Source organism: Marmota monax, unplaced genomic scaffold (assembly GCF_021218885.2).
Source record: "Marmota monax isolate L192 unplaced genomic scaffold, Marmota_monax_Labrador192_F-V1.1 WCK01_AAM20220418_F8-fsc00001, whole genome shotgun sequence".
NCBI lineage: Eukaryota > Metazoa > Chordata > Mammalia > Rodentia > Sciuridae > Marmota > Marmota monax.
The window spans coordinates 61227161-61252070 of NW_026693777.1; the positions used below are offsets into that span (position 1 = coordinate 61227161).

A 24910-nucleotide genomic window follows, 5' to 3' on the forward strand; every position below is an offset into this window, starting at 1 on the left:
AAAAAGGATGTACATATATATTTTAAATCACAGTTCCTTTCTTCTCCCTTCTCTAAGACTGAGCACTTAAAAGGATGATCTTGGACAGATATTTCAGCTCTGGGGAGGGGGTGTGGAGTGGGTGGGAAATGAACAAGTTTCTTTCTAGCAAAAACCAGGAAGCAAAGAAAAGAAAAATCAGCCACAAGCCCCCGAAAAAAGCAAAACAAAGCTGTCTTATGCTTTCCATCTTCGTATTAAAAATGATGACTTGCCAGAAAGCATATTTTTGCATTTATTTCCATTTCTAACCTTCCTGGAGACAAACACATGTGCATTCCTTCCTAATTGGTGTTACAGTAAAACCTTATGAATCCCAGTTTCACTAATTCTCCATGTTGATCATTTGGACAGGGGTGGAATAGTAGTTTACCTTTATCCAAGGGGCAAAGGGGATTTTTGAAGCAAATAAATATCATCAAAAGTACTGCAGCATTCAAACTCAACCTTTATAAGAGAAGGAGCCCTTTGTAAGCACCTAGAAGCATTGTTAATACAGAAAACTGGTAAAACTATTTAACTGCATTTTCTATTTATTGCAATAGATCCCCAAAAAAAGACTCTTCTATGTGATCATTTGTTAGACCATTATTTTCCCACTGTATTTAGTAGAAAAGTGATCAAGTTGAATGTCTTCATAATTCTCTATAATCCAGTAGTTTCAAAAACTCATAAGGACCTTGCCCACTTATTCCTCAGCAAAATATAGAAGGCTAAAGTCAAAAAGAAAGTGGGGACTCTGTTTGGCTCTAGCTGTGACCTGTTCCATGTACTTGGACAGCTGGAGCCTCAGTGAGCTTATTTTCTCCACTTATGGAGCTTTTCTTCCCCAATAAGATTCAGGACTGCTATGGGAATCAAAGGAGAAAACAAAGAGTAAAGAAACAATCTCAAAAATATGGAAAATTCTTCATAAATGTGAGTTATCACTTGTCTCTAAGTTCTGAGAATGTGTGTGTACTGTAGTAAACACATATACAACATGTATATACATATTTGTGTATGTGTATACTTATGCATATATATGAGTACATGTGTATGTGATGATGAGCTCATGTGTGTGTGTGTGTGTGTTTGTATTATGTAAATTTTTTTTTTTTTTTTTTTTAGAGCAGTTTGGAGGTGCTTTCAAGGTGTATATGCCTTTGTTTATTATTGAATTTTTTTATTTTTTTATTATTAGTTGTTCAAAACATTACAAAGCTCTTGACATATCATATTTCATACATTTGATAAATTTAATGTGCATTTATATATAAACACACAGACCTGTGTATATCTATATGTGCCAGGACAAACATTAATTGTGTATATATCTGAACCAATTAATCCCTGTGCTCTTTGCAAGAAAAGGTACTTAAAATGGCCCAAGACAAAATCTAGACCTATGAGTCCAGGATGACAGGCTTAAAGCAAACAGAGCTTATCCATTCTATTCCCCTCTGAGTTTTCTTCCATCTTATCTAATACACCCTCTGAAAGGAAGGATCTTTTTTAGTTCTGCTAAGATCCCCAAATGCTCTTAACATCTCCAAAGCTCTCTAATACAAAAGGACCCAGTTGCTGCAAGGCACAGGAATTGCACTGGCTTCACAGCTCCACAGAACATGCCCAGCGGAATATATTACACACCGCGCCAGCGCAGCTCCTCTGAAATTGATATTGCCGGCATCACTCGCCCCAAATTTCTAACATTGTCATGATAACCCCATTTGTTCTCAGGCTCTGCTTCCCAGATTTTAAAGTGACAGAATTTTCCCCATGTCTGTCCTTCATCGTGCCCTTTCTTTAAACAGGAAAAAAAAAAAAAAAAAAGTCTTCCCCTGGGTTCCTCCTCCATTTTGTGCAGTAATTCCTGGAGATATGTGTCAGTCAAATTACCACATATGTAGTAAACACTACTGTTAGCTAAATTAACAGCCTGTATGATTTTAAGAAACAAGACTTACACTCTAATTAAAGAAAAATGAAAGATTCAGTCTTAGTGCTAAACAGTTTGGTTCATATGATAGCAGCTATTGATGCCAGGAAGAGGGACAAGTTCCAGGCGAGAATGGCCAAGGAAGAGGCGGAAACTGAGAAATCCTCCTGTCCTGAAAGCATTCCCAGCGCTCCTCTCAAAAGAGTAAACTATTCGGTGACTTGAGTCCCTCACGATCCACTCTGCAACATTATGCATCTTGCTTCTTCTCTTCCCCATTTACTGATGATGACTGCCCTCCCATTGAGGTTCCCCAGGATAACCTGATCGCCCTTTCCCACAGCCTGTCAATCACCTGGAACCTGCTTCCCTTCCCTTCCCCTCCACAGCACAGTTTGTTCCCAGTTCCTTTTCCATTTCTCAGAAAGCCCCTCTGATTCCTGCTCTGGCACGCAGAATACATCAAATCCAACTAATTGTCCTCTTTTTTTTTTCCTATCCATATCCTTCACCACCACTCATGTAGTATTAACCTGTCAAAGGAGTTGGTAAATTCTCTCAAACTCCAGAATCACATTTCCAAGTGTCTGCTGGACATTATTATAGAATGTGCCTTTCCAAAGTATCAATAAAACCAGGTTGGAACATTGCATCCTCCCTCCAAATCCTCATGGGGTGGACATGAGGATTTGAAAGGAAGAAAGGAAACATCCCAATTCCTTGCCTCACCTTGGCTCACCACTTTGTTGCCTCAGTTTCTCTATCTGCAAAATCAAGACGACAAATGAAATTATCCTACATGGTGATTGGAATCATTGAGGGAGATAATGCAGGTAAAATGCCCAAACAAGTGACTCAGTTTGACAACCATTAATTAAAACACATATATTCATTATTGTGTGTTATTGTTGTGGAAATATTCATTATTTCCACTAATACACATGAGTGGAAATGTGCATGGCAATTGTGTTATTCTCTAAGATGATAAAGGGAGATAAATTTGGATCATGTTGGGGCCCTCTGCACTTGACCTGATATTACCACTTCCCCCACTGCTTTTGCAAATAGAGCTCAAATTTCAGGATGCTGAGCTGGGGATGTCACTCAGTGGTAGAGCACTCACCTAACATGTGAGAGGCACTGAGTTTAATCCCCAGTACAGCAAACACAAAAAACCGAAACACACAAATTCAGAGTGCTAGTTTTGTTGCATGCACTCATGCCAGTTATCATCCATGGTGCCCTCATAGACACACACTTGGCTGAAGGGAAATCTGCTACAAGGCACAAATACACAGCACAATCACAGCATTCCATTTCACAAAGTCTTAATAGTGACCTGTACAAAAGCCAAAATAAAATGTATGGGGCACTGAGCATCAGGAGTTGGAGTTGTCGTCAGAGCTCTACCATGGTAGAAAAGACACCTTTCTGTACTTTCGTGTTTTCCTATTTCAAAACTGGGTAAAATTACAACCACTGAGACATGGTATGACAAAGAATACATAGATTTAAGTGAGATAGCTATCTGGGAGTTAATCAGTTGATTCCATTCTATATCATGTTTGAGCTTCTGCTGTTCAGACAAGGGTAGAAGAATAAGGTATACTGAACATAAGCCCAAGAAGGTTTTATTGATACTTCATTTCAGCTAAGAGCTTTGGATATTTTTGTCTAAGAAAATCATGGGCTTCTCTTGGTGTGGGTAGACACTAAAATGAACAATTCTATGAAAGACGCACCTTTATTCATTATGATCTCAAGCCCGACTCCTTCCTCTTTATGATTTGACATGGGATGAGGGATCTCATCACACCATATTCATTGGTAGGTAACTCCCAGAAGCAAAAAAAAAAAAAGAAGAAGAAGAGGAAGGATCCATTTGTATTTAGATTTGTACAACCAGGTTCCTCTCATACTTTCTTGGATCAACCTCAATTCAGAATGACCAGTCACACTGAACTGGGGAACCATTAAAGTCATCTCTAAAGAGTTCTTAAAGGAATATTGCCAAAAAAAGATGAGTCATGAGAAAAAATATTGACCCATGTTGGGAGTTAGTTTTACGCCTGGCACAGAATGGGTTTATGACACACATGTGCTTATTTAATATGCACAACCCTAAGACAGAAAAATGTAACATTACATGTTGGGTTTTCACACAAAACCCAAGCTAAGGACACTAGCACAGAAGGGGAAAACAAGCTGATATTAAAACAAAACAAAACAAACAAAAAAACCCAAAACACACACACACACACACACACACAAGTACAATTCACCCAGGGAAAAAGCAGAAGTTTGTTTTATCTTTTAACTCACTTGCTGTTTTCTTTAGTTTTTGTATTCTGTGGTTGGGAAAGAAAAGATAGTTCTTAAACTACGTTTGTGGTTTTTAAGATCTTCACAGTGTCAGTCCAGGCCCAGATCACAAATCTAATGAATCGAGCGGCCAGGATTCGGACCCATGCCTCCATGCTCTGTGACTCCAAAGCCCCATCACATATAGAATGATGATCCCGTGTCAGCTTCCAGGATGCTCTGGAATGTCCCAATCAAACCCCTGGCATAATAACATCCACCAGGACAAGACATCATTTCTCCCCAAACTTCTCAAATCATAAAACACACCTGTACCCACATATAAGGCTGGTTATCACAGAACTCTGTGAAAATGTCCTCCTAAATGATTCAGCACCAAGAGCTCTTGGTACCTTGAAGGGCTGCTGGGCCCAACTCCCAAGTCCCTGCTGTGCTTCAACCACAGGAGGCAGTGGGGGCAAACCCTGCTCATTTCTGAGGACTGAACCTTGAGTCCTTACTTCACACTCTTAGGATCTTTCCTTATAACTATATATAAAAATGTGATTCAGACAGTCTTTATGACCAAGAATAGGAAATAATATAGGGGAGAACACAGGACACCCTGGAACTACAGAGTTGAAGACAAAAGTCTATAAAATGCCCCTGAGTAGACTATTTTAATTCAGAAGAACCACCAGAAATTGTTGTGAGCTTAAAAATAGGAGAAAGCAGATCTATTCTAAATCAAACTTATTAAGATCAAGAATTCATGTAGAAAAATGGTTAAATATGTGCAGGAAAATGTTTGGAAAGAAAAATCCCTCCCCACCTTGTACTCAATGAGTGTCAGTAGGTGACACTGGTTAGGGTTGCCTTTGTGCACATAATTTGCCATGCCTACATTCTTTCAGGGCCCACAGTAATGTTCCTAGCAGTGTATTTGAATTAACCAGACCCAGAGGATAAAACTTTCAAATTAAACACATTCCTAAAGGATTTCAGGCTCATTGTGTATGCACCAAGGAAACATAACATCCTAAAAATAATACATACACAGAGAGAAGCACATTTTCCACGAACATTAAAGTGGAATATGAATTATGACCCAGCTCATGGGAATAGACATCTGATTACATGCAAAATGGAGCTTTTGTAAATAACATCAGTCTTTGTGAGCTACCACAATTATTATCAACCATTTAATTTTACTCCCTAGCAACTCATCCATCATTGTTAAAACTGCCCACTTTTGTTTTTTCCCTTCTGATTCATGAGGCTCCAAATTTTATAAAGTTCACTGTTCAAGCTATGTAGATTACTAACCCAGCACTGGAGTTCAGGAGATTATTAGATTCACCAAAGCATATGCTGCATTGTGGATCTGCTATTTGAGGATGTAGTCTGCTGGTGAATTGCTTAGAAGCAGCCGAATTACAACAGTAGCCATTCTGTTTGCTTTCTATACAAAGGAATCATGAAAGTGTGTTTAAACTTTTAGTGTTGGGGTATATAAGAGCTAAGAGGCTACTGAGGAAATCAAGCATACATCACCTCCCTCTCCCAATATTTGACACTACTCCACAAAACACCATCCACAATTCCAGTTGGTCTATGTCATATTTAATATGCTTGCCTCATAAATAGTGAAGGAAGCCACTTGCTGGCCTCATGAATTCTATTTCACCATAAAGTAGTAAGAAATGTTTCTCAATAGAATAATACTTTTTCAGGGGACACCAAATGTGTCCCTAGTATATTCCTATAGTAAGCTTTTTAAAAATCTTCTTTTTATTGATTCTTTTAAGTTATATATGACAGTAGAATCCATTCTGACATAATTAAAAACACATGAAATGTATCTTGTTCTAATTTAATTCCCAGTACCTCTCCTCTCCCAGCCCATTCCCTTCCCTCTACTGATCTTTCTGCTATTTACCCATAGTTTTTTTTTAAATTAATTTCTTATGAATGTACACAATGGAAAGATTCACTGTAGCATATTCATGTATGCACATAGGCAAGTTATGTCAGATTCAGTATAAGTTCTTGAAACCCAGATACAGGAAGTACCCACAGCAGATATTCTATTGTTCTGGGAGAAGGTGTTGGTGGCACATCAGAACAATATCTTGAACACCTAATGGAAGACCTCGCCTTGCAAAACACACTGAATTTTCTCCCCCTTGAAATTACATGGCAGTTAGAAGTGAGATATTTTTCATTGGCTCCCAGAGGCCTTTGAGTTTTTAGCTGCATCAGAAACAAGCTTAGAAAGCCTCTGGCCTGCAAAAAAACATTGTTAAATTTCCCCATGCAGCACCAATGGCATTTATTATAGTGAGCTGTATTTGATTGAATTGTAAAAGCCTGTTTGTCTCTTCTATTGGAATATGAGCCCAATGTGGGCAAGGGTCCATTTACTATTCATTAATATTCATTTCTATGCCCCAATAGCATTAGTTGATTTTATATTCACTGAAATGAAGAAAAGAATATTAAAGGTAAGAATTAAAGTTTCTATTTCTAATAAACCTTTTGAGTACTCAGTATATTTCTAGTTTTTACCTGAAAAAAAAAAGTGATACTAACTGGGAAAGCCAGCCAAAACTGTATGCTCAAGCTATTTTTTTTTTGCATGTTAATACAGAAGAAGTAGGATAAATTAAAGGGTAAAGTGGCTTTAAGAAATGGGTTTTGCATCTATTCTGACAGGTGCTGGTTTGAGGTTTTCTTTGTTTCATTTGACTCCTAATCGTACTACTGAGATTGATATGATTATCCCCATCTTTAAACTTAGAAAACCAGGGCTCAGGGAAAGCAAGGAATGGGCTCAATTAATAAATGGGAGAATCCAGGTTCATCTAACTCCTGAGCCTGAGCTATTATATTTCCTCTTTGTTGTTACAAGTTTGGTTTTTTTTATAATTTAATTCAGGCATCATCTCTAATAGCTTTTAATTTTCTGCTTTAGTTCTTTTCTTCAAACTTTCGAGGTAAAATGCGACCTGAGATCTGCGAAAACAGACAAGTAGTCCCTAAAATTGGAGTTAGAAGAACTATGGAGCCAGGTGCGTTGGAGCACACTCAGGAGGCTGATGCAGGAAGATTGCGAGCTCAAAGCCAGCCTTAGCAACTTAGTGAGGCCCTAAGCAACTTAGAGAGACCCTGTCTTTAATAAAATATTTTAAAAAGCTAGGGATGTGGTTCAATTGTTAAGTGCCCCTGGGTTCAATTCCTGGTACCAAAAAAAAAAAAAAAGAGAGAGAGAGAGAGAGAACTATGGGATAGAGGTCAAGTTACTTTTTCTCTCAAAGCCTCAGTGTACTCATCTGTCAAACGGTGAAGGATGGTGCCTGTCGCACAGGTGGGTGGGACAATTAAATGACATACAAACCTCTAGCCTACCACCCATCCACAGGAAGCTTTCCAGGAAGCGGGGTGATTATCATTACAGTAAACTACTTGTTCAAACAAAAATGTAAATTATCCCCTACACTTTAATGACAAGAGGAACCGTGTTTAAAATTTTTTTTTCCAAATACTGATGGGTACTTGCCAGAGAAATCCCATTTCTCTTCACATCTTACAATAACTCAGACCTTTATAGCTTTGCAACTGGTTTGCAAGTATTAGCTTCAATATGTTTCTCTGCTTTTGGCTCTTCTGGTTACTATTCTAGTGGTCTAACTCAGTTCAAATAAGTAGCTACAATAATTGCTAAGTTCTGTTAAAGAATACAATTGAGTAAAGGCATGTTAGAATCAAGAGGGAATAATAAGTAGCCTTAAGTAATAAGGGCCCATTAAATCAACAGCACAACAGTCTCATACCAAGGGAATTTATCCAAATATTTCATATATCTGGCCTGGTAGAAGCAATCTTGATTTAATGAACTGAATTAGGATTCAGCAAGTATCTGAAGAGTCCTAGTGTGTGCAGGGCCTGGAATTAGGTATTAGGATGTGATGGCGAATCAGAACAGATATGGTCCTTGCCTCCTGGAATGTATAGTTAGTCTGGGGGAAAATACCAGCATTAAACCAAGCCAAGAATCATGAAAACTAAAGTAAACCCAAAGCTGTAAAAAATACTACCAAGCAGAGGGACATGGTACAGTGAAACCCCATCTGCAGCATCTGGCCTTGTCCGGCAGGTCAGGGAAATTGTCTGAGAAAGGGATACTTGATTTGAGATCTGAAGTAGGGCCCAAATGTGCACCAACTGATTAATGAGTAAGTAAACTGTGGTATATCCATGCAATGGAATATAATTCAACTTTAAATAGGAATGAAATACTAATTCATGCTACAACTTGGATAAACCTCACAAACAATATACTATATGAACAAAGTTCCACACAAAATGGTTCTATTTATGTGATATGTCTATAACAGGAAAATCTATAGATTTTATAGGGCTGGGCAGGTGGGATAGTGGTGGTGAAAGTGGGGACTGAAGTGTCACTATTATGGGCAGGAGTGAGGAAAGGTTGCTAATGGGTACAGTTACTTTTGGGGGTGATGAAAACATTCTGAAGTAAGATCGTGGTGATGGTCATATACCTCTATGACTATCCTAACTATCACTTGGTTATATACTTTAAATGGATGAATTGTATGGTATATGAACTCTAGGTCAACAGAGCTATTTAAAAATTCTAGAAGGCTGGGAAGATGATAAGCTGAGAAGCTAAGATCCTAGAGCTGGAGGAAGCATGGTAAACCTAGTTGGAAGGATAGAATAAAGTCAGAGTCAGAGTCAGACATCTGCTCAGACTGGGGAGGGAGGAAGAACTAGGAGCTGTTTTCATGTTAATGATTTGTCTATCCTAAGCACCAAGGGATGCCACTGGAGGGTTATAAACAAGAAAGTGGTGGTGAAGGAGGAGGAGGAGGAGGAGGAGGAGGAAATGACACTAAATGTGCACTGTGAAAAGATCATTCTGGCTAAAGTAATGCTGACTGATGGGAAGGGGGCAGGAAACAGATGTGTAGATCAGTTAAGAGGTGGTCAGAATCCAAGGCAGGGGTCGGGGGTGGTACTGATGGACAGAAGTGGACAGAAGATATTTAATATCTTAAATATAATTTAAGATATTAAGTCAACAAGATAAGGGGACAGATTGGAGTTCAAGGTAAAGATGAGATTGAATTCTTGGTTTTGTGTTTTTGTAATAATAGGGCTAGTGCTGGCATTCACAGGACAGAGGACACTGTAAGATGACCAAGCTGCCAGGAGAAGATGATTTTGGAAACAGAGTTCAGAGTCTTTGGTATCTAAGAGAAGGGACTAGAGAGGCATTTGGTTCCAAGGTTTCAGAGCCCACTGTAGAGGCCTGGGCTTAAGAAGGGACTTGATGACTCACCTAAAAACAGATAATGGAAGCAAGTTTTTGCATGAGCTTGCCTCAATGACAGGATAGAAGCCCAAAGCTAAGCTTTGAGGAACCTTGACATTTTGTAGGCTGATATCATATCACTGGAACCTAATTATAAGACAAACCCAAACTGAGGGTCATTCTATGAAATAATTGGCCTACAGTTGTCATCTGGGTCAAAGTCAAAGACAGAGACACTGTTCCACATGAAAAGAAACTAAAGAGAGAAGACAATTAAAATATATGACTCTGAACTGGAACCATTTGCTATAAGGATACGCTATGAATAAGTGGTCAAACTTGAATTGGATCAAAAGATTTGAGGTTATAATTGAAGATTCCTTGTTTGGAGGGTTGTACTGCAGGTATGCAGACAAGCTCTAGTTGCCTTGCACACAGGGATGACCCATTGAAGTATTCCAAGTTATGGAGCATGAGATTGGCAACTTACTCTCAGATGATTCAGAAGAAAACAAAGTTCTTGGTACCAGTCTTGCTACCTTCCTGTAAACCAAAGGGCATGACCCATTGGAGAGGAAGAGCAGATTATTGAAAAGGAATAATCAGTACATAGTAAGCAGATCCTGAGAAGGAAGAGCTACAGTGAGGGAAGTCTGACAAGTGACTTAAAATAATCCCTATGTTGTGTGGGAGAATGACTCAATCAAAGAAAATTGGTGGACAGGTGTAGGAATCATCTCAGGATGATGATTAAAGGTAAAACAATATCATGACTTCTAACCACATTCAAAGACTTAAAACAGAGCATTTAAAACAGATAAAGTTTATGTACATCCAAATCAATAAACAAGTTTATTTGTAACAACAGATAACCTACACTTCATAGTGTCTTGTCCTCATTAAGTTTTTTGGGGAAAAAATAAACTCAAATAGCAATTATAGAAGTGTTAGAAAGATAGTTTAAAACTCAGAAAAAAAAATGTTCAACACAATGTATGTGTGTATATTCAGGTTTTATCCAGAAATCTGAAATCCTCCAAATGCTATTTTTTTGAGCACTAACATGATATCAGACACAAGTGGAAATCTTACAACTACTATTCTGTGATAGGTCACCACCAAAATACAGACACACTGAAAATATATAAGACTGACTTCAGATTATATGTATATAATGAACATGGATCCTATCCCAAGATACCTTACTATATAATTATTTATGTATGAAGAAATTCCAAAATCCAAAAAGAATCTCTCCAATCTGAAACATGTCTGGCCCCAAGTATTTAGATAAGGTGTACTCAAACTATATATACATATGTATGAATATATATTTAATTATAATTTCTAAAAAATCCACAGTTTATTTTAAATATCTTCCTCCAAGTGCTTACTTCAAGACCAACCCCATAAACATTAGTAGCTATATAATACATAGCTTCTAAACTAAACTGAGGTTATTTATAAATTATTAGAATTTTGACAATATTTGATCATAAAAAGGGGTAAGAAAAGCAATTACATAAAAATATGAAACTCAAAAATCATTAACACTCAATTATGATATGAAGAAAAATTGTTTCTAAATATCAAACTCAGCAAAACAACAAGATATTTCTCCCAGTGTTATTTATATTTTTTCTTATTTAGATCTCCTGTGGAAGGATGTCTTTGTTTTATATATCCTCATCTAGGACCAATAATGCTCATAAGAGATAATGTTTCTTGGGGATTTTTTAATTCCTTATTTTCTTGTCTACATCAAATGTGGATACTTCTGGGGTCTGGTTTTAACTCAGATGCATGTTTGAACTGACCCAGCTCAGCAGGCTGCTAACTTCCTGGAATATTGTAAGTAGAGTCATGAAATAAAGTGTGGTCATGTATATCTTCTAGATTTGCATGTATGATGCAGTTAAAGATCTTAGCAAATTCTGGGTAAGGAATGGACAGAGTAAGAACTGTGTCTACTGTTTACAGGTGTGTGTGATGTACTGGTAAGTGAAAACAAATACAAATTTGTGTAATATGATTCTAGCTCCATACTGAGAGAGAAACCCTACATATGTGTTATCTGTGCACATGTATATCTCTACCAGCAAGGAAAAGGTGTACAAGAACAGGTGTGTTATTCCTCACTCCATCATGAAGAAGGGAGCAAGAAGACGAAGGCAGACAAGAGGAGTGGCTAGAGATCTTTTCATGTAAATGATTCCGTGCAGTATGCATGTAGAATCTATAAAGATGCTCATAATTTTGCTCTTGACAGTTCTTCCTTCCCTTTTAAAGAGCTGGAAGATGTTTTTCCCTCCTCCTCATTCTGCCAGGAAGGGTGTGGTGTTATCACTGATTACCTGGCAAGGTCTGTCTCTAAAGCAGTGTCTGTCTGTGTCACAGGGAAACATAGACATATTCCACATCAGCTGTGCACGTCAAATCCAGCACATGATCTGCCCATGAGGAACACTTCAGTTAACTGAGTGGTTGGCAAAATTACAAGCATAGTACTTGAAACTATACAAAATAACAAAGACAGCCCTTCCAAGTAGCTCCTGTCGCTTTTAACCAATTGTGGTTAGTGCTTTTATGGATCATAAAATAAGCTTCAAATGTGGCCCAAACATAATCTAAAGTAAATAGTGTTGAACTGAAGAACAAAGCCACCCTTGATAGACACACACACAAATCAGAATCCTGAGAATAATGCCTCAGTGCCTCTCTGGGTATGAGAATGCATGCATCAATGTGAGATTTGGCAAAACTTGTGACCTTGAAAGTTGATTAGGTATGGAATAATAAAAAGTTGGTTTTCAAGAAAACCACAAGCCCCTAACAAAATACAAATCAAGACTTTCACTTGTATTTGGTAAACAGAGTAGATCAAAATATGCCTGCTTCATTTTTTCTAATGACAACTAGAAGGACATGATAATAACACACCCAGGTTTGACCACGAGTGGATGTTAAAAACCTGTTTCATTTACTGCTAAAGTCATCCCAAAACATGAAAAGAGGCAGGAGCTAATTTTAACAAACAGAAATTTTCTAACACAGTCCATACATCTCTTAACCTTCCCCAGCTTCCCCAAGAATTGTCTTCATACAAGATCATATGCTAGAGAGCAGTTTTCATTAATGGACCATAGAGCAGTACAAAGGATCCTTCCACAGAAGGCCACAGCACCAGCCGTGGGACAATAATTAAAGAATCATTTCTTACATTTATATCTATAGAAATGCCTCATATTTATATGATCTTTATATTATGACAACAATCATCATTTATTGGCTGTTTCTATGTGTCGGGCATGATGCCAGGTGCTCTATACACTCTGTGGTTCTTATTCCTCATACAACCCACAATGTGGGTGTGAACTTTCCTCTATTACACAGGAGAAATCAGATTCAGATCTGCAATTTGCTTCATGTCACCCAGCTGCTCAAACTGAGGGCTATGAGATTTTAAAAGTCCCTTCTCTCCTGGCTTCATCCCAGGGAACCTACACATGACAACCACTAAGTTTGGAATGGATTTGGACTCCAGTCTATGGGTGCAATGAGGGACAGAAGAGGTGACGGGAGCTTTCTCAGAAGCAGGAGCTACAGTAGGCAAGCACACCTCAGAGTGCTGAGCTTTCCTTTGTCCCCAACATTACTTCTGTTCTGAGAAGATTCAGAGAGGATAGATTCTCCCCAATGCTGCTTCTAGTTCAGCCCTCACTTGTAAATTAAACTCAAGAGCCCAAAATTTATAGCTTTATGCTGAGAAAACAAAGTTATGTTCTCAGTTGGACCCTTCAATTTTATAAGACCTCCTGCCATTTTCTTTCTCTAAATCCATCACCAACCAAGTGAGAAACAGGATGATTCTTTCTTTAACTCCAAAGTGACCTAGATAGTAGCTCTATATAAACATTCAGCCTTCAGATTTTATTAATTTCATACTGGGTCTTCTTTAAGTGATATTAACTTGTTCAGCTGTCCAGTTGGGTCACCACCAACCCACATGGAAATTGACATGTGAGATATAGTGAGTCTGAATTCAGATGTGTGGTGTTAAGATATGCATGAGATTTTAAACACTTAGTGTAATAAAAGTAAAATATCTTAACAATTATTTTATTGGTTACATAATAAAATAATATTCTGGATACAGTAAGTTAAATAAGACATATTATTGAATTTCACTTATTTCTTTTAACTTTTTAAGTGATCATTAGAAACTTTGTTCATTATAGTTCTATTAGACAGTCCTATTCTGGAATGAAGTCTTGCCAAAACTACTTAAAGACTGCTAACATTCTAAATCATACATGGATTAATTTGTTTTAATTCTAGAGATCATACATAGGCTGTGTTTCAATCCTAGAAAGAACCGAAGAACTGTATTAACATTGCAGCTGTGTTAAATCTTTGGTAGGCTGAGATTTGGGGGAGGCGGGGAATAAAGAGAGAATAGGTAGAACTGAAAGAGTGAAAAGTAAAAAAAAAAAAAAGGAATATCAAGCACATTTTAAAAATGTGATTCTTGATTTGCTTGGTAGCACAAACTGTTTCAAAAGAATCAGGCTAGAATCCAGTTTCTTCCTAATTCACAAGGCTGCCAAGTACAGTATTATGCAGAGGCTCCTCTGGACCTTGGGCAGTGACTGCCTTGCCAATCGCTCAGCTGATCACTTTTGAATGATAACTACAGCTCACCACTGCTGCTGCTTAAGACCATTGACATCTGTCCAAAAAATGATAGCTTACCAGTCAGGGAATATTTATGTGATATTTATTGTCTCTGAAGAAAACCCTGGGGAACTGGCAGTAGGAAGGGTTATTTACCAATTTCTCATTCTTCGAGTTTAAATTTACTAGATGTCTATATCTAAAGGATATTTTGCAATCACATAGAACTCTAATGTGTGAACATATTTTGGCAGATTGGTCAAATTAAAAACAAAAACACCCTTTTAATTTTAAAAGTGAGGCCGGGGGTGGGGGGGAACCCTGGTTGATTCCACTAAAAACATAGACCAAAAAAAAAAAAATCTCCTCAAGGAAGTAGCATTACATACTTGAAAAATTTATCTGAAGTCAGCCAAGAAAAATAAAGTAAAACCAAGGAGGGAAGGCTGGAGTTTTAGTTTCTGGAGATTGTTCTTCCTGGCATTATAAAAATAAAAGTTAAATTCAGAAAAATTCAACTCTGAAGCTAGCATTGCCTAAAACACAATAGAAAATATTTAACTATGTGCATATGTTTGTACACAAACAGAAATAGATATAAACAGACCTTAATTAGCGTTGTAGACTTTAATTATCTTTGTACAGTAATTGGGAATGGTTTTGTTCTGATTTATTCCATAACGCTTACTGTGTTCTGTTAACAACTAATTTTTTCCCCCTCACAGCCCGTAATAGAAGGCTTTTACTGCATACTTTATTGCATCTGCTTCTCATTTAATGACCATTGTTCTGGTCTGTCAGAGCGAGCGGCTATACAACTTCCCAAATCTGCAAGATTAAGCAAATATTTTGACAATGCTTAGATTTTTTTTCTTTCCTTTTTCAACGGAATAACAATAAAAAGAATTTTTACTTACCCACACAATGTTAGGGGAGTTCTTAATCAAGAGTGTAACATGGAACCGAGCAGCAGTTAAATGTACCTCGTGTGGCAAAACGCATCAAGAGATTTTTCTGTCCCATTTCACTTTGGAGTCCTAAGAATTCTACCTGATCCACACTGTTGGGGTTGCAGGATGCATTCCTGGACTGCAGGGAGGTCATGGCACCCAGGGTCAACCACCTGGAGACTTCTACAGTGATGAGCTTCTAGAATAATACAGAGGCCTTCTACTCACCTTGAAAGGCTCAGGCAGATAAGCTGAATGAGAGGCATCTGAATCACTATGTAATATCATTTTTCAAAATGGTCATGCTATACATAAAACTCTAATTCCATTGATGTCAGGAAGCCCAGGATCATGACTCTTCTCATAGAAGGTAGGAGAACATATAAGAACAACATTTCTAAGAGATTGGCGGGGCGGGTAAAGGGAAAGTGGAATGGGGTTAAGGAGAAAACCATTCATAAACAAGCATTCATTAATTCCACAAGTAATATAATAGTAGGAAGCAGAGAAGATAATCCAACAAAAGCATGAAATAAAAATGCATGCAAAGAGGCAGAGGCAGCAGCTCCAGCATGCAGAAGATGCTGCGGCTGCTACTGGGATGAGGGACAGGGGTTGAGGATGCACATGCTTAAAAGAGACAGCTGCTGACGTTCAGAGTGGTTTGGAAAACAAGTTACAGAAAGATGACTGGGAATAGAAAGCAAGATGAGAGCAAGGACTGGATCAACCCAGCAGTGTAAACCTCTTAAAACTTTCAAGTGAGGGCCACTCCATGGAGGCTGCACCAGGTAGGGAAAATTTCTGCAAGAAGGCACTTGGAGCAGCCAGAATCCTGCTAGAAAGACAAGAAGAGGAGGGGCTGTAGAAGCCATCAGCAAAGAGAAAGGAAGAAGAAGAATCAATGACCAACCAGCCTGCTGCCATTAGGCTGCTTCATATCTTGGCTTGCATTTACCATGGAGGAAAGGACCAAGCATGATATGCACTTCAGGAAGCTCAAGTGCAAGGTCATGGGGTTCTTTTGCAAGCCACAGGCAAGCCTCTTGTACTTGGGCAGGAGTCCTGTGGAGTGTGCTTTTAGAGAGTCCCTTCATGGTTGACACTGCTGCCTGGCTCCTTAATTGGAACAGGTCCTTGCCTTTTAGTGAACATCTTGGATGAGTTCCCTGGACTGTTCCATCTAAACTTAGACAGCACAAATAAAATAAAAGTCCCAAAGCCTTGACTTAATGGTAGTTGATTCAAGGAGTATCTCCCTAGAGCAGAGATTTATAAAATTGTGGCATTAAAATCATTTGTCCCTCCTACTCTCAAAACTAGAAAAGAAACCAACATCAAAGCCCCTTGAAGTACAGAACAGAAAAGAACATGTTGGTGCAAATTTGCTGGCCTTAGTCAGAAGAGTGGGATCAGCAGTCTTGGTGTATCTGCATTTTTAACAGCCATTGTAGATGATTTTGATATAGGTAGTTCAGGAAACTTTGAAAAACCACCTGTTAAGAGGCAATATGATAAATGGTTTAAGTGTGAGATTTGGAGTCAGACTATAGGGGTTCAAATTTCAGCCCTCCTACTTCCTAGATGTGTGACCTTAGAAAAATTATTTAACTTCTCTGTGTTCAGTTTCCTTATCTTCAAAATCAGATCATGGTAGCAATGTGTGAGAGTTGGAAAATATGTAAAGTACTTCCTGTCACACCAGGCATGTGGTTAAGGGCTCAAAAACTGTTAGCTGCCATTAATAGTGGATTCATCCAAAAGTGCCTTTGACTCAGTCAAATTTGGAAGAAGGGGTAAGCAGATCCCAACTAAACAAATGAATGAATGCAGGTAAGCATAAAGTCGAATGCTTATTAGGTTTCCTCCCACCATCATTTCAGCACGGTCAGCACATCTAGAAGCCATACAGACATGCTATACAATATGAACTTCCTGTAGCACAGTGTTTCCTAACAACCCTCTTGGGCACAGACACAGCTCAGGGCAAGAGTCAAAGCAACTGAGCTCCGTGGCCTAACTTCATGGGAATCCCATTAAATACCAGACTGGGAAGAGATGACCTTGCAATGCAGATCCAGTTAATTCAACTCAACAAGCATTTATTGAACCCTTGTGATGCATCAGGAGCTCCGACAGATGCTGAGGAAGATACCAAGAGAAACACGAAAATGACCCTGTCCTCTAGGAGGTCATGATCTAGAGGGTGAAAGAGATACAAGCAATTTTAAGGCCAGGTCGCCAGAGATGAATGCTGTAATAGAAGACGGAAGATGGCCATGTGAACACAGAGGTGGCAGTAATTAACTCCGACGGGGGCAGGGAGGAGGGAACAGAGCATGCCATCACGAGAGATCAATAAGGCAGGTCTATGAAATGGTTTAATGACTTTTTCATTCATGAAAACTCCCCAGAAGAAGCCCGAGGGACCATCCCTGTCTCTGCATTAACATGAGTGTGCTTAAGATCTGATGAAATGTTTGTGGTTACAGGAATATATCATGTTTTAAAAAACAAGTATGAACGTTTATCTAGTACTGCGATCTTCTTCGCAGAGAAATAGAATCCTGAAACGTTTTTCCTTTTCCAAAGCAAACCTTCCAAGTTCCCGGATGGATCACAGAGGGGTTGGCCAAAACAGAATCCTGAGAAGGCCTGGGATTATTTGTTTTACGTAGCAGTAGGATAATCAGCAGAGTATTTTCTTCCTTATGTCTAACGGCCTCTTTCTACCAGACTCCTAATAATTTCTTCAGACCAGCACAGGAAACAGGTATTGATCACAATAAACCAATGAATCCACAAACACCTGCTATAGCAAGTTCTGGTCTCCATGGAAACCCTCCAATAGAACCAATCTGAATTCAATTTCAGAAGTAATGAGAGCAGATAATTTTACACTCAATCAATCACTGTCAGCCACTGTTACCAGCCAATCAGTCATTATGTCAGTCAGTCACACTCTCAACAAACTTCTTCTGTGGCATGGTCAGATGAGAATGTTTTGACATCCAGAAGCAACATGATCAAATTGGCTCGTGTTTCCTGGCACAATGCCAAAGACACCCAACACATTGTGTTCGCAAAGGCAATAAACAGGCCGACCCAAACACATGGATAGTTGGAATATTCTAGGCAACAATTTCAACAATTGTTATGATACTGATGACAGAGAAGTACTTTGGACCCACAGGTCATATTGTTTAATCCACTCAATCAGAAAGAAGGAGAGCAACAGAGGGGGAAAGCATGCCCAAAGCTGCACAGCAGATTCGTGGAAAACTCAAAGACTAAAACATGAGCTTTCCTCCAGACCAGAGCTCATCCAGGATATCATTAAAAAGAAGGCTGTCATTCAACGGCCTTCTTTTTTGACTTAAGAGGATAGTGACCCTTGAAGGTTGGGTTCTAATTCTGAACAGAGAGCCCACAGTCTGTAGGAGACTCACAGGACATGGTGGAACCTGTGCTTTAGAGTCAACTGGAGCCTCTCGCTGTTTGGGGTTAGTCTTTCCTTGGCCAAATACAATTTCTGGTTTCTAAGGGGGAACAAGAGACTTTCAAATACTACCAGGCTACCAAATCATTATTATGAAGTGACATTTTGGATGCGTTTAGGGCAGTCTTATCAAAAACACATGGATTGAATTTCCCTAAAAATGCATGGGAGGAGGAGGTGAAATTTGAAAGGGAAAATCTTCAAAAATCCATTTTAGCTCTTGTCAACCCTAAATATCAAGAAAGGCATTTTGGAATTCTAAAGAGCCTTGAAAGGTGACTGGTTTAAGGAGCCTCTGTAGATACAGGGTTAGTTCTGGAAGTCCCAAGGGCTCTCCAGATTTCTTCTGTATTTTCTCTAAGGGCAGCTTTGTTAATGTCCTTTCTTTTTTCTTGTGTACTGCACTATTGTTTGACCCATTTCTCAGAGAAACAGTTCTCTGAGGCAGATGTTCACATTCGTTCTCGGTAAAATAGGTGGATCAGTTTGGTGGTTGCTGAAGGTCAGTGTGCATGAGAACCTACCAGAGAGTGCTCAGCAGCGCCAATTCCCCAGACACCATCTCTGGAGTCCTCATTCAGCAGTTGGGTTTGGTGAGAAGGAATCTGCCTTGGTAGCCAGGAGCCCAGGAATTCTGATGCACTTTCTCTGCCAACCACCTTTGGAAAACCTTGGTAACTAAAACTATTTGGCACAGGACTTGGGTCATTTGGGGATGGTGGTTTTGCAATTACATTCCTCCCCAACCACTTTTAACTTCATAAATTGTGTGTGGCACCTGTATCATGGGAACATAATGATAATGGCCCATGATCACAAGCTTTTATTCATGTAGAGCCATTTTCTATGAGCTGTGAGTGGGCTTTACCTATTAAAAGCAAATAGCATCTGGGGCACCCTCGTTTATCCCACTGAAGTTGGTTGAAGACAAAGGAGATAGAAAAGCAAAATAAGGATATGGGTTCAAGCTGGAGATGAGACAAGAAATTGCCCCAAGGGTCTTTTGGCAGCTTGAAGATAAAACCGTTGCTCCATTTCATATGACCTCCGCTCTAACTATCTATGTTACCTTCTTGCAGAAGACTCATAGAAGGCTCTCTGTTTCTTTTTATGTCAGTAAAACTGATTCTTTTCCCTGCCTTTCCTTATTGGCTTGATTTCTGTGTTTGACTTAGGTGTTTTGGAAATGTGATGGAAGTATGTGTAAATGATAACAAGGATATTGTGTGCACCTGGGGTAGACCATATATGAAGGATAGACACAGTGTTTTTTCCCTCTTCTTCTTTTTTTGCCATTGTGTCCCCTGAGCATGGTGCAGTGCCTGGGACATAGTAAGTATGCAACAAATATTTGTGCAGTCAATAAAATGAATGAAAGGACAACTGGATGATAGGCAAATAAAATCTCACCTGTCTGGTTGCTTTCTAAATAAAGCTAGTTCAAAAGATCCACCGTGTAGACTGTTAACTGACAACCACTCATTTTTTTTTCCCCAAGGTTGTTCTTTTTGATAAAACTCTTGACTGGGTGTTGTTTACTCCACAGAAACCAAAAGCAAATATAGTATTTCAAACATGTTTTGTAGGACCAGTTATCAGACAGTTTTTCCTTTGCAGTCTGCGGCTCATTTCATTCTTGTTATGATTTTAATGGAAATATTCCTGGAAGCCAGAATAACTCATAGACATGGGAGGGCCAGGACGAATCAGGAAGAGGGAAAATTTAAAGACAAACCAACAAAACCTCACCAGGACATTTAGCAACAGATCTTCCAGATGCCTATGCAAATTAAGCCAACTTGAAAAGCTCTCTTGCCCTAATCATGAGCATCATCACAGGCTCTGGGCCTCTGTGTGTCATTCAGACGTCACAGCCTCCTTGGAAAGTTTGCTTATCTCACTGGTGGGCTGCATGGCCCGCATGGCAGTGACATCAAAGAAAACAACTTCAAAATTCCCATGAAACAAGCCAACTAAGAAGGGATGAGCTCAGTGAGCGACAGGGATGCTTCCCGTCTTGTTAGAGGAAAGGAGGAAGGGAGAAGGGTACACAGGCAGGGAGGGAGGAGAAAAGAGCACTTGCTGAGCATTCCATGTAAGCCAGGTGCTGCACTGAATTCTTCACACACAGAACCCCATTGGCTGCTTACTATATTTCCAGGAGGCAGAAATTAGTAGGTTGATTTTACAGATGAGGGAATTAGGGCTCAGAGAGGTCCGTGGCAGTGGCCAAACAGCTAAAGAACAATGAGACTGGGACTAAAGTAACAGCAAATATTGATCAAGGGCTTAATGTCAGCCACTGTTACAGGTGTGTTAACTATTAACCGATCAGAACTCTCCTTTGGACCTTCTGGAGTAAGTGCCTCTCTTCCCTGTTTAGAATTCATAGAACAAGCACAGAGAGGCTAAGTGACGTATCCAAGGAGTCACAGGATGTAAATGGCAGAGCTGGGGGGTGGGGGGCTTAGAGCCTGGATACACAGTTTTGCACCCAAATCTCTTAACTACCACATCCAACCATCCTCTGTAATAGGGTCTAGGTTGGCCAACCTATTCTCTAAAGAAAACTAAAGAGGTAATCCCAATGACAGCCTGTTAGATTCTTTTTCCAGCACTGAAATGTATGTGCCTTTGTCATGTACACAGACACCACGTGTTTATAATTAAGGTGACCATATGATGCATTGTGCAAAGTAAGCCTCATCTGGGAGTGAAAGAAGGCACTCTTTGTGATGACCCAAGGTCAACAGCCACAACCTGGAGCTGCTCCAGCAGAGCAAGGATGCCCAGCCGCCCTGGTCCTAACAGCTTTGCATATACATGATTAGCCACAGTTGCTACAGACACATTCTGATAAGATCAGCCTTTCTGCAGATGCGAAACTATATCCTGGACCCCAGCTGAGCCCATCTATCCTCCTACCCCAAGAGGTGCTCTCCCTAACACATTTCTCTTAACTTGTTTTTTTTCCCCAAAGACTATGCATAATTGGTCAGCCACGAGAGATTAATTTGTACGTAGCTGGCTGGGCAGACGTGTGATAGCTCTCAGTAGTGGCCTCCCACCTCCGCCTGACATCGGCCCTCTCTAGCCGGCTTCTTTGGGAGCTGCTAGCCAACCCACACCTGTGTGCACCTTGTTTTTGCCTGCCGGAAGGAATCTGAACTTGTTTGTAGATTTCAGATTTGCCTTGTGGTCCATTTTCTTTTGGAAATGAAAACACTAGAAAAGAAACTCTGACTCCTCACTTTAAAGCAATGCAGGAAAGAGGGCATTGGGCTGCACAGACTGGTGATGGTGACAGTGATGGTAACACTTCCAAGAAATCCTAAGGGATTTTATATAGATGATCTCATTTTTTCAAACTTAAGTGGCTGGAGTAAGCATCATTCCTATTTGAGAGACAAATAAACTATGACTTACAAAAGGCCAAAAAAAAAAAATCTACCCAAAATCCAACTTAGGTAACTTGACCCCAGGGCCCATACTTCATCCAGGATGCCTGGATATACAAATGCACACATCAAACCCAGGTGACAGAATGGGAGACAAAGGGGACTGGGGTGGTCCATACCTCCCTGCGCACCTCACAGATGAGGACTCCTGCTCAATCCGTGTTCCTTCTCCAGGAAATACTTACCTGTCAAGAACTTTGAAAAAATGGAATAAGAGAGGGTCAAAAAACTACGCAAATGAAGTCATGCTAAGTAGTCACTAACTGCCATGGCTACATGAACCCTTAAACTCTATTTCACTCTAATAGAGCAATTTAATACCTGGACATCAGGCACAGCACTGGAGCAAATTCCAGCTAACCATGGAAATGGACAGTGGCTGAGGTTTAGACATGTGATGCACCTCCCGGAGCAGCTGCATTTGCCACTTTCTAACGCCCTGTCAATGAGGACAGAGTACCACCTAAAATACAGAAGCATGGAGGACAAGGGATGGGGTCTAGGGAAGAGGGCAGAAGCAAAAGAATTGTATTGTTTCAAGTGTCCCCAAGTCCTATAACCTGGCCCCTTTTCTCTGACTGGCTGGTACCATGGGTGGAGGTGGAGACTTGAGCACCCTGTACCCTGCTCTAGTCTCTTGCTCTCATGTCCCCGGTTCAGTAACAGCCTGGAGCTTCAAGAGAACATGCTGCAACACACAAGTCAGAACTAAGCTGTGCTCAAAGGGTGTGACATCAGAAACCAACCTGAAAGGAGGTTCCTGCTGCAGGCCCTCCTAACTCACCACAGGGCTTAAGGAGGTTCCATTTAAATGGAGGAGGATAGGATGAAAAGGAAATCTGAGCATCCCAAAAGCAAATGGCTCCCTCAGACAGGAAGAACCTGTGCTTGATGAATTCACAATAGCTAAGCTATGGAATCAACCTAGGTGCCCTTCAATAGCTGAATGTTTAAAGAAAAGGTGGTATACATACACAATAAAATATTACTCAGCCATAAAGAAGAATGAGATTATGGCATTTGCTGGTAAATGGATGGAGCTGGAGGCTCTCATGCTAAATGAAATAAGCCAATCTCAAAAAACCAAAGGCAGAAATGTTCTGATAGGCAGATACTGACTCACAATAGGCAGGGTGAGGAAGGAGTGGCAGTTAACTGGATTGGACAGGGGGAAATGATGGGAGGGGATAGAGGATGGGAGTGGAAAGGACAGTGGAATGAATCTGACATAGCTTTCCTATGTTCATATATGAATACACGACTAGTGTAACTCCACATCATGTACAACTTCAGGAATGGGAAGTTATATCCCATGTATGTATAATATGTCAAAATATACTCTACTGCCATGTATATCTAAAAAGAACAAACAATAATAAAAAAGAACCTGTGCTCAAGTCCTGAGAGTTCTACTTCATCTTTTCACAAGGGGATGGGCAGTTAGCTGGTTTCAGATTCACGTCTTTGAGGCCGCTACTCATGCAAGGCTCCTTAGTGGAAACTGCTGCTGCCCTTAGAGTTACTTCCCTGAGTCACCCAGCCATGAGGCATCACCTGGACCCCGATGTTTAATGCAGTAGCCACCAGCCACCTGTGGCCACTGAGCACTCAGAAGGAGTCACCCTGAAGGGTGCTGACTGTGCACTGGAGACCACACAAGCAGCTCAGTCATCTTTGTATTTAACACATGCCACGTTTCCCCTGGACAGTGCTGGTCTTGCCCCTCACCAGCTGTGCTGCACTGCATGGACCAGGAGCATCCGTAGCCATAGGGAGTTCACACAGACTGCAGCATCCCAGGCTCCAGCCCAGACCTGCTGACTCAGAATCTGCATTTTAACACGACTCCCAGGTGCTTTGCCAGCGCCCTGAAATTCCAGGAGCCCTGCACGAAGGCCTAAAATCAGGCTAGGCACAAAGGAGGCACTGGAGAAATATTTAGTGGATGAATAAATGAGTTATGTATAGGAAGGTGCCACATATGGGACACTTGGGGAAAGGGTAAGGCCTGTCCCTGACTTTTTCTTCAGCTCATTAATATTGATGTGCTCATCAGATTAATTGTCTTTCATCTTAGCAGGCCCATAGCATTAGACCTTGGGAGAATTTGGTCCTTGAAAACACAAACGAACAGGTTAGAAATTCAGAGTCCTGAATCCTGGGTCTCTCCCCAGGAACTGCTAATTCAGAACTGAACTGAGTTATAAATAGAGTTTTCCAGGTGAGCCCTAAGCAGGCCAGGGACTGAGAAGCCAGGCTGTATGGGACAAGTCTCTTAATCAATATGAAAAGCAAAAAGTCTAAGAACAGGACAGAAGGGGAGAAGGTGGGGACTCTGGGTAGAACTGCTTCTGCTGGGATCACAAGAACTCAGCTCACCCAAAGAAAAGATGCAGGAATAAACAGGAGATGAAGGTGTTGGAGCAGGGCACATAGAACAGAGAGCAAGGCTGGGACAGGCCGGGGAGAGCGAAAGGCAGGCCTGAGGCACACTGCAGGATCTGGCAAGTCAAAGATCTGACGTGAGACTGGTGTACACCTCAACACACCATTTGATTCCCTTATCAATCTAAAATCCTCAACATAAATGGACTGTCTGATCACTTTAGCTATAAAAACATTTCAAGTGGCCAGGCATGTGGCAAATGCCTGTAATCCCAGTGGCTCAGGAGACTGAGGCAGGAGAATTACAAGTTCAAAGCCAGCTTCAGCAATCTAGCAAGGCCT

The 24910-nt window shown here is 40.2% G+C and overlaps 1 protein-coding gene and 1 long non-coding RNA gene across 2 annotated transcripts in view; both read right to left on the bottom strand.

The window, feature by feature from the left end:
• The window catches only part of Rora (RAR related orphan receptor A), a 675937-nt gene that overhangs the window by 480749 nt on the left and 170278 nt on the right, over nucleotides 1-24910 (bottom strand). The window lies entirely within an intron of this gene.
• The window catches only part of LOC131424840 (uncharacterized), a 213801-nt gene that overhangs the window by 19386 nt on the left and 169505 nt on the right, over nucleotides 1-24910 (bottom strand). The window contains exon 2 of the long non-coding RNA XR_009228409.1: nucleotides 1-24910. This exon is cut by the window's left edge and continues 19386 nt beyond it; it is cut by the window's right edge and continues 162175 nt beyond it. This is a non-coding gene — a long non-coding RNA (uncharacterized LOC131424840).